The sequence below is a fragment of the Nannospalax galili genome, unplaced genomic scaffold, assembly GCF_000622305.1.
Source record: "Nannospalax galili isolate Female #2095 unplaced genomic scaffold, S.galili_v1.0 scaffold1532, whole genome shotgun sequence".
Lineage (NCBI taxonomy): Eukaryota > Metazoa > Chordata > Mammalia > Rodentia > Spalacidae > Nannospalax > Nannospalax galili.
In genome coordinates this window covers 116,551-125,204 of record NW_008330832.1, presented here as the reverse complement: position 1 = coordinate 125,204, position 8,654 = coordinate 116,551, and the positions used below count along the sequence as shown (strand labels likewise).

At 45.4% G+C, this 8,654-nt stretch overlaps 1 pseudogene; it reads right to left on the bottom strand.

The window, feature by feature from the left end:
• Positions 1–5,834: 5,834 nt before the first annotated feature.
• On the bottom strand, positions 5,835–8,078 carry LOC103750068 (annotated as a pseudogene).
• Positions 8,079–8,654: the final 576 nt, after the last annotated feature.

Sequence of the window (8,654 nt, the reverse complement as noted above, 5' to 3'; positions counted from 1 at the left end):
GTACGCGCTATAAGAATGCTAACAGAGGGGCTGGAGAGATGGCTCAGTGGTTAAGAGCACTGACTACTCTTGCAGAGGACCTGGGCTTGATTCCCAGCACCCACACTGTGGCTAACAACCACCCATAACTTCAGTTCCAGGGAATCCAATGCCCTCTTCTGACTTCTACAGGCACTGTATGACATGGGTGCACTTTACACATGTAGGCAATACACTCATACACAAAAAAGTAACAAATAAAATTTTTTTAAAAACAATGCTAACAGAAATGATAGGAAGCAGGTTTAAGAGCTGCATAAAAATTAAACAGGGAGGAATGTAAGCGTTCATCAAACTGTGGAATGAATAAAGAAATCTGGGGACATTAAAACAATGTAATACTATATCACAACAAAAATGAATGAAACACGGCTACACAGAACATAGATGCATCTCATGAGATAATGTAGAGTGAAAAATGCCAGGCAGAAAGGAGACATACTGTTGTAGTTTGTTTCTCCACTGCTGTAACAGAACACTCCGAACAGTACCAACTAGGGGAGGAAAGGGTTTATTTGGCTTACATCTCCCGGGTCACAGTTCATCAGGGAGCCCAAGGTAGGAACTCAGGGCAGGAACCTGGAGGCAGGTTCTGGAGCACAGGCCATGGAGGAATGCTGCTTACTGGCTTGCTCCCATGGCCCCTAATCAGCCTGCTCTCTTATGCAACACAGGCCCACCTGCCCAGGGGTGGCACCACCCACAGTGGGCTGGGCCCTCCCACATCACACAACAATCAAGAAGATGCCCCTCAGACATGGCCACAGGCCAGTCCAATGGAGGAAATTCCCCAACTGAGGCTCCCTCAACCCAGGTGTGTCAAGTTGACACTAAAGCTATTCAAGCACACATACTATGAGCAAAACAAAGATGCATCACTGAGAGATGCATGCTTAGTGTGTGAAGATTCTAATCAAATACAAGAAGGAAGTTCTTAATCCAAGGGGGCTTCCTTTGGGGAGGAGAGGCTGTGATGGCAGAGGAGAACCTGGGCTTTGAGATGCTGGAAGTATTCTGTATTTTCACCCTGTGCTTGTGTACACACACACACACACACACACACACACACACACACACAGTTTGTGTCTTTCCATACTTTTTTTTCTCCTTACAAATAAATATATGAAGAAAATAAATGTGAAATGGTATAAATGGGAGAGGTAGAGAAACTGACAGAGTGAAAAATGGATTGCCTGGGACAGGGTTTGCCAGGAGGGCTTGTGGAGCTGATAGCTAAGAGAGGAAGAAAGACTGGAGTTTGAACTCTGTCAGGCAATGTGTGATCTTTTCTTTCTTAAAGTTCATGAAATGAATGTAGCAGGAGTAGATCTTAGTTACTGCTGGTTTTATATTCTGAGCCTCAATATTGACCTTCATTATTTTTAAAGGATGACTGTAGATTTGAAATTATCCATATAGAAACATCCCACCAAGAGCAAATTACAAACTAATAGAAATTATGTATACCAAAGGAGCATCATTACAAGATGAGCTGCAGATCCAGATGTCAGCATAGTGCTAACATGGATTAGCATAGTAAGGTAATGTGTCCTTGGTGAGAAAGGGCTGCCCATGCTATTTGATTAGATGTCAATTAAAACTGGAAAAAAAAAGATATACTGTCAAATGTAGACAGCATTTATTCAATTTTACTTTTTATATTAGATGAATTACATTACCTAGGAAGTACATTCTGAAGTTTTAGCCCAAGCAGAGAACCCTATTTGGGGGCTACAATGAGCAAAGGTCTCAGGGTTCTGAGCCTGGCACAGGCGATGGCATGGGCAGGATGGATACGGGCCTGCGAAGGAGGTGTCTGTGTCAACTCAATGAGGTGTTTGTGCATTCTCTGCAGGTATTTCTTGTGTTGCTGGGCAGGCCAGTGTGAAACACTTCTCAGCAGCCATCCTGTGGTCACACACTCCCAGAGCTGTACTTTCCGTTCTGGCTCCTGCTCTAGTCAGAGACGAAGGTGAAGACGAGGGAAGGTGACACTGCCACGTCATCTGGGTTGAGGTAAGATGTGCTGCTGGGCTTAGCTTCCCAGGCTGCATCAGGGTGAGTAGGGGCTGCTGGGATAGATGCTCTCTGCTCCTTATGTGGAAATTTATGTGACAAGAGTCTCCCACCTTAGAACTGGGGGCTGCCACACTACCCCCAAATTCCTGTGCCTACTTTGTATGACATATGAAGATACTTGGCTCTCTGGTGCCTGCGCACACCTATGTTCACAGTGACACAAAGGTCAAAGTAGAGTAAAGCGAAGAAAAGACATGTTGACAGAGAAAAGACATCCAAAATGGGTGTGGCATTGTGTCCAGTAAAGAGCTGTTAATGTAGCTGCAGAAGACAGGAGGCAAAAACATCAACCCCAAGCAGAGGGGAAAGAGGCCAGAAAGTCTGTGTCATCTTTAGGCCGTAGCCCTTCCACTGCCTTCACATCCCACCTCCCTTATTGTCCCAGGCAACAGGGCTGTATACCAGTCCCACCCCACATGGTATCTTCCCCCACAGAAATCCCCAGACCCTGAGGTCACATTCTAGGTCCTGGCATGAATAATTTCTCAAGAAAAGGATTCCTTACTTTTGCAAAGATTGTGACATTCTGTATCTTCTCTACATTCTATCTACCATGTCTGTAACCTGAAAATGGAGCCCAGGTTCTGAAGGATGCTGGAGAGGGTAAGATCTCAAAGGAGAGTGAGTAGCATTAAAGGAGACCACCTAGGCTATGACTCCAATGCCCAAACACCAGAGTCCAAGGTGAAATGAGGCAAGGAGGGGCCTTGTCTCCTCATTTACAAAGTCCTAGCTCCTCCACCAACCTCTGTAGCACCTTGTGGGGTAAACAGGTTCAATAACCTGAAAGAGGAATGGGTCTGGCAGAAGTAAAACCACCTGTTCTCAGGTGGACCTGGAAGTCTCCCACATATGACCAGACGCCATGGCTCCATTACCTTCCAGACTATTCCACATGGCAACAACCACCCCTGGCCAATCAGAGCTTCATTCCATCATAAGACCTGGGAAGTTTTCCCAATTCTTATTTCCTTCCAGAAGTCTCCTTCTTGGTGTTCTGTGTTTCACGTCCTGAGGCACAGAATTGTCACTTAGGGGCAGGGGATATGAAGTCACCTCTCGAGAGGAAGGAAAAAGCCTACCGTTGTCAGTCCTAACTTTCTTTGTGGTCTTCCTCTGCTCCCTCTCCACCACCTGACAGTGAAAAACAAAAAAGAAGTTGGGGCCCCATCCTGCCTCCCCTCCATAGACAAGCTGCTAGGACGGCGTTCGTGGATAATAGGGACTTCCACATTTTCCAGAGAGCCTTTCCTTTTCCTTTTCCTTTACTCATTTAATGCATAAAATGTCTTACTTTTTGTTGGAAAAAACAAGAAGGGATTGTCTCACGCCTATTCTGGATGTCCTAAATCACTGTTCCCCAGACAAGCCAAAGGCTTGGGTCTGCAGCTGCTTCTCAGCTGCAGGTAGCATCTGCTTCCTGAGTCTAGAGGTGATTCAAGTCCTGATCTAATGTCTTTGGCCTCATCAGCCTCCTTACTTCATCTCAACAGAAAGCACATGCATGAGCAGGGGACACATGAGTTCTCAGAGCCTGCCCTTGCCCAGAGGACCCCAACCTTCTCAGAAATGCAGTGTTTGTGCACTGACCCATGGTCTTTCTTCATCACACTATACTAGTGGTCTGTGAGCTTCAGGCAGACAGCCTGGAGCTCTTCTCACCTCTGCCCTGCCTGCCAGTTCCCAGGACAATGAGGTTCTGTTGTCTTGAGATTTCCTCTCCCTGTCTCTCTACTTGATTAGGAAAATTGAAAATAACAGTAGAGAAAGACAGCATCCCTCTACTGTGTTATAACCAAGGCTTTCCTTACCCTTGGAGTATTCTCTCCCTCAGATGGTGGTGACAATGGATAATTCTTCAGGAATGGGATTAACAGGATGACAAGCACCATTCCAGACATAATGGCAAAGACCAAGTCCATTGCAAAGATAATGGAGCTGCGGCTCATCCATGAGTCACTAAGCTTTTCAACTGAAAAGGAAAATCCCCCATCTTCTGAATTGCACTGCTGCTCTCAGACAACTGAGCCGTGGGAGGGCAGCCTGTGCCTTGTCAGGAGGGCCCAGGCCCACATCACAGAGCTGTGGCCCCCTCATCACAAAGAGCTCCTGACAGGAGGTAGGGGCACCACAGCCCTTCCCCAGCCTCTAACCCAGCACATCCTCTTGCCTTCTGGGTTGTCCTGATCCCTCCTTCCAACTCCACCTGCTGAAGCACTCTGAGGCAGGGTTCCTCATGTTCTGTTCCTTCCCTCTCAGCCCCACAATCTTCCTGGTTTCCGGAAGTTGTCTGCTTGAGGTCCATCAGTTTCATTGTTGTTGAAAAACTGAACTTCTGTGAGGAAACTGAGGTGTTTCAATTTTCACTGTCAGGGTGTCTTCTGCCTGAAGATCCAACTTTGCTAAAATTCTGATCATGTCTTGCATAAATTCAGATATGATATTTCATTTGCTTCACATGAGCAAAGCAAACTGTGTCATTTTGAAATAAAATTTTAAACCATTTAATTAAAATTGTTTGACTTCAGCTCTAGAATCTTAAGAAAAAAGGAAACTAATGCTTATTACTAGAAATGTATGTGGATGGTTATTATGAAATAAAAAAATTATTTTTAGTGCTCAGTGTTCACTACTTATTTTTTTATGTTTTTGTTTTAATTAAAAAACTTAATTTAGGCATTTGCACACATAATTTCTTTGCTCTTATGAGTAGAGCAGCAATAATCATGGCTGTGCAGGTATCCTGTCGGCAGGATGTAGAGTCCTTTGAGTACATGCACAGGAATGGTAGAACCTGCCATGTGGAAGTTCTGTCTTTTGAGTAACTTCTATATCAATTTCCGTAGTATTGCCCCAGTTTACACTCCCAATAGCAGTTGATAAGGGTTTCTTTTCCTCCACATCCTTGGGAGAATTTGTCATTTGTGTTCTTCATCTTTGCCTCTGTGAATCAGGTTAGATAGAATCCCAAATTGACTTTAACTAAATTTCCATGGAGGTTATGGATATTGAACATTGTGTAAAAATTTATTGGCCATTTGTGTTGTTTCTGTTTGAACTGTTCCATTCAGGTTTCATTTATTGATAGGCTGTTTGTAGTGTTTAATATTTGTGATTCTTTATATACTGTAGATATTAAGTTCTTGTATTAAGTATAACTGGCAATGATTTTCTCCCATTCGGTAGGCATCTGTTCACTCTAAGGATAGCATCTCTGTGCAGAAGCTTGTTGAAATTTCATGTATTGTCACTTGTCAGTTCTTAGGGTTCTCCTGTGCTTTTAGAGTTTTATTCAAGAAGTTCTTTCTACATATAAATGAAAGCTTTTATTTTTGTTTATAGAAACACTTTATCACTGGGGGAAAGAGGGGTCAGAAATTTGTATCCAGCACCCACACCACCCCACAGCTCCTGTTTTGTGAAATTTTTACAGTCTCCAGACTTCCGTACATACTGCTCCCACCCATGTCTTCCGATACACAGCTGTATGGCTCCCTCTGGTCCCTGTGTTCAGAGCAGAGTTGGGCCTATAAGCTAGGTGACCTTGGAGCTGGGCTAGCCTTGAGCTCCCCTTGATACTGGGCACAACTTGGCTCCTCCTAGGGGCCTCTCCTCCTTTTGAAGCTGTTCTCAGCCTTGTCTCCTTTGCCTTACCGCAGCTTATACACCCCAGTTCTGTCAGCTCTCTTGGTTCTGCAATGGGCAGTACCTGGTCATCACTTTCCTCTCTTGCTCCAGTCCTTGGGAGTACAGTGCAGACTCTTGTAGTCAATTTGAAGGAGCCACTTGAGCACAGCTCCCTCATGCCCAGCCATGATGTCTTCTGGCAGACTGAGGATGTACTGGCCTTTTTAATTGCTGAAAGCAACAGACTGTACCAGGGAGATGAGGTTTTCTTTCTTTATATGAAATTACATATTATTTATTTTTATTCTTTATGTATGAGTGTTTTGCCTGAAGGTATGTAAGTCCACCCATGTTGTACAATACCCACAGGTTCCAGAAGAGAGCTTTAGGTCCACTAGAAATGGAACCATGGACCATAGTTAGCTACCCTGTAGGTGGTAGGACCTGAAACTGGGTCCACTGCAAGAGCATCCCAGTGTTCTTAACTGCTGGGCCATCTGTCCACATCCACTGTCTCCTCTCTCTCTTTCTCTCTCTCCCTCTCTTTCTCCCTCCCTCCCTCCCTCCCCCAATTCTGGTCCTTTTGTGACAAGGTTTCCCTGTTGTTCGTGCTGGACTGGAACTTGGTATGTAGACCAAGATGGTCTAGCTCTCACAGATATACCTGCCTCTATCACTGGAGTGCTGGGGTTAAAGGCATGCACCAATATGCCAGGCCTATGTTCTCTTTCTTCATACTGATTATTTTGCTAGTCTTCTTGATAGTGATCTGTGGCCTCTCCCCATTCTCCAATTTGAGACCCGTCAGAATTTCCAAGATAGTCTGAGACCATTAACTTTAGGAGTCCATGTCTTTCCTTCTATTTTAGAGAGTTCAAAGCTGAACACAATGAGAAGCTTGCCATAGCCTCTGTGCGAATGAGAAGGCAGAGTCAAGATGCAGGCTGAATTGTAATGTTCTGTGGATTCCTTTTCCTTGGAGAAGTAGTCCACAATGTGAAGCCCTTGTCACCATAGTCTATCATCACACTGAAAGGAATGAGGCCTGTGCAATGTCTTCTGGTCAAGGAATCACTTGGCCAAAAGACACAGGTTTTCTGACTCAGTCTTTTCTGTCTGTCAGTATCAAGGAAATGGTGCCACTGTGGTAAATCTCACTGTGTAAAGTGTGCTGCAGGACACACTTGGTCAAGGGACACTGCAAGATCTTGGGGTCTGCAGAATGGTCTCTGAAGAAGCTTCCCAATTTGGGGATGACTGTTGAAAAGACCCACCTTTCACCCTGTTTGTGTTCTCACAGTACAGAAAAGTCATGTCTTTCTTCTCTCACAGATACTCCAGAAAACCTGCCTGAGCAGATCGAGAAAGTGTCTCAGCAGAGAACTGAGAACTGAGCATACATCTGGGCTGCCTGCTGGGCTGGATCTCCTGAGGAAGGGTTGCGTTCCTCTTTGCTCTGTTACAGCCCATGGCTAACATGAAGATTTGGAGTCATCTAGGTAGAGCATCTGTCGCTGCCTGAATCCCCTTTCTCAGTACCTCAATAAAAGATGACCCTGCCTGACCTAGCTGGACAACCCTCCCCATCCATTTCAGTACATAGAACTCTTGGTATCAGATCTTACTGGATTATTACACCCTCACCACAACAAATATATAATGGTATTTAACAAGGCTTGTTGATACTCAGATCCCTTGAAACAACCCACACACATTGATAGGGTCAGACTTCTGGACACACTCCCCACTCACTGTGACACATATACTGTGAGGTAGCAGGCCCTGACAGACACCTCCTGCAGCTCTACATTCACTGCTATGTATCAGTTGCTGCTAGACTCCTCCTCTGGGCCCCACATAAAGTGCTAGGTCCGAGGACCTGCTGGACACTTCCCTCTTCTCCCTTTGTCCCCCCAAATACACTGTAATTCTCAGGAGATGCTGAATACTCCACATATTCTTTCCCATATAAACAGCTAAGTGTCAGAGGCCCTGCTGGCCAGCCATCTACCACCCCCACTGGTCTTCACACATATAATACTTGGTATCACTCTCTACTACACTCTCCGATATTTCCAATAGTGCCCTACATAAACTGCTAGTTGTCAAGGGCTCCTAGACACCCATATGTTGTCACTTTGTATATACTGCTAGGTCATACAGGACATGGCCCTGCATCCTAACAATTGCTAGGTTTCAGGCCTTGATAGATGTCTCTCTGCATCATCACCCCTCTTGCTAGGTATCAGGCACTGCTAGCCACATTAGCCTACTGCTACCCGAAATTCATTGACATTTTTAAGCTTGCTGGACCACTTTTTGATACCACCCATTTTGAACTAGGTAGGACATCTTGCCAGACACACCTCAGGGGCACAAACATGGCTCATGCCTTTAATCTCAGCACTCGGGAGGCAGAGACAGGCAGACCTCTGTGAGCTCAAGGCCAGCCTGGTCTACATAGTAAGTTCCAGGACAGCTGGGGCTACAGGGAGACCCTGTCTCAAAAAGACCAAAAAAAAAAAATATCAGAGACAGAACCAGAAGAACCCCTGCCTTTTGATACCTCATATAGAGTGCTGAGTATGCAGCTTCCCTGGACACATAATGGTGCCCCCCAAACACTTGTGGGATACAAATCTTCTGGACACCCTATGTACATTGCCAGGTATCATGCCCTGTTGGACATCACGCTGTTCAACCCCATATCCATGGCTAGCTATCAGGCATCTGTCCCTGCTGCACACATTCCTACCCCATAGTACTGCCTGGTGTCAGGCTCTCTTGGACAACCCCACTACCGCTGAGTATTAGGCCTTGATGTACAGCCCCTCCTGCCTCAAACAGGAGTATCAGGTATCAGGACCTGCTATATGCCACTTCCTCCCTGTTCCAACATTTGCTGCTGG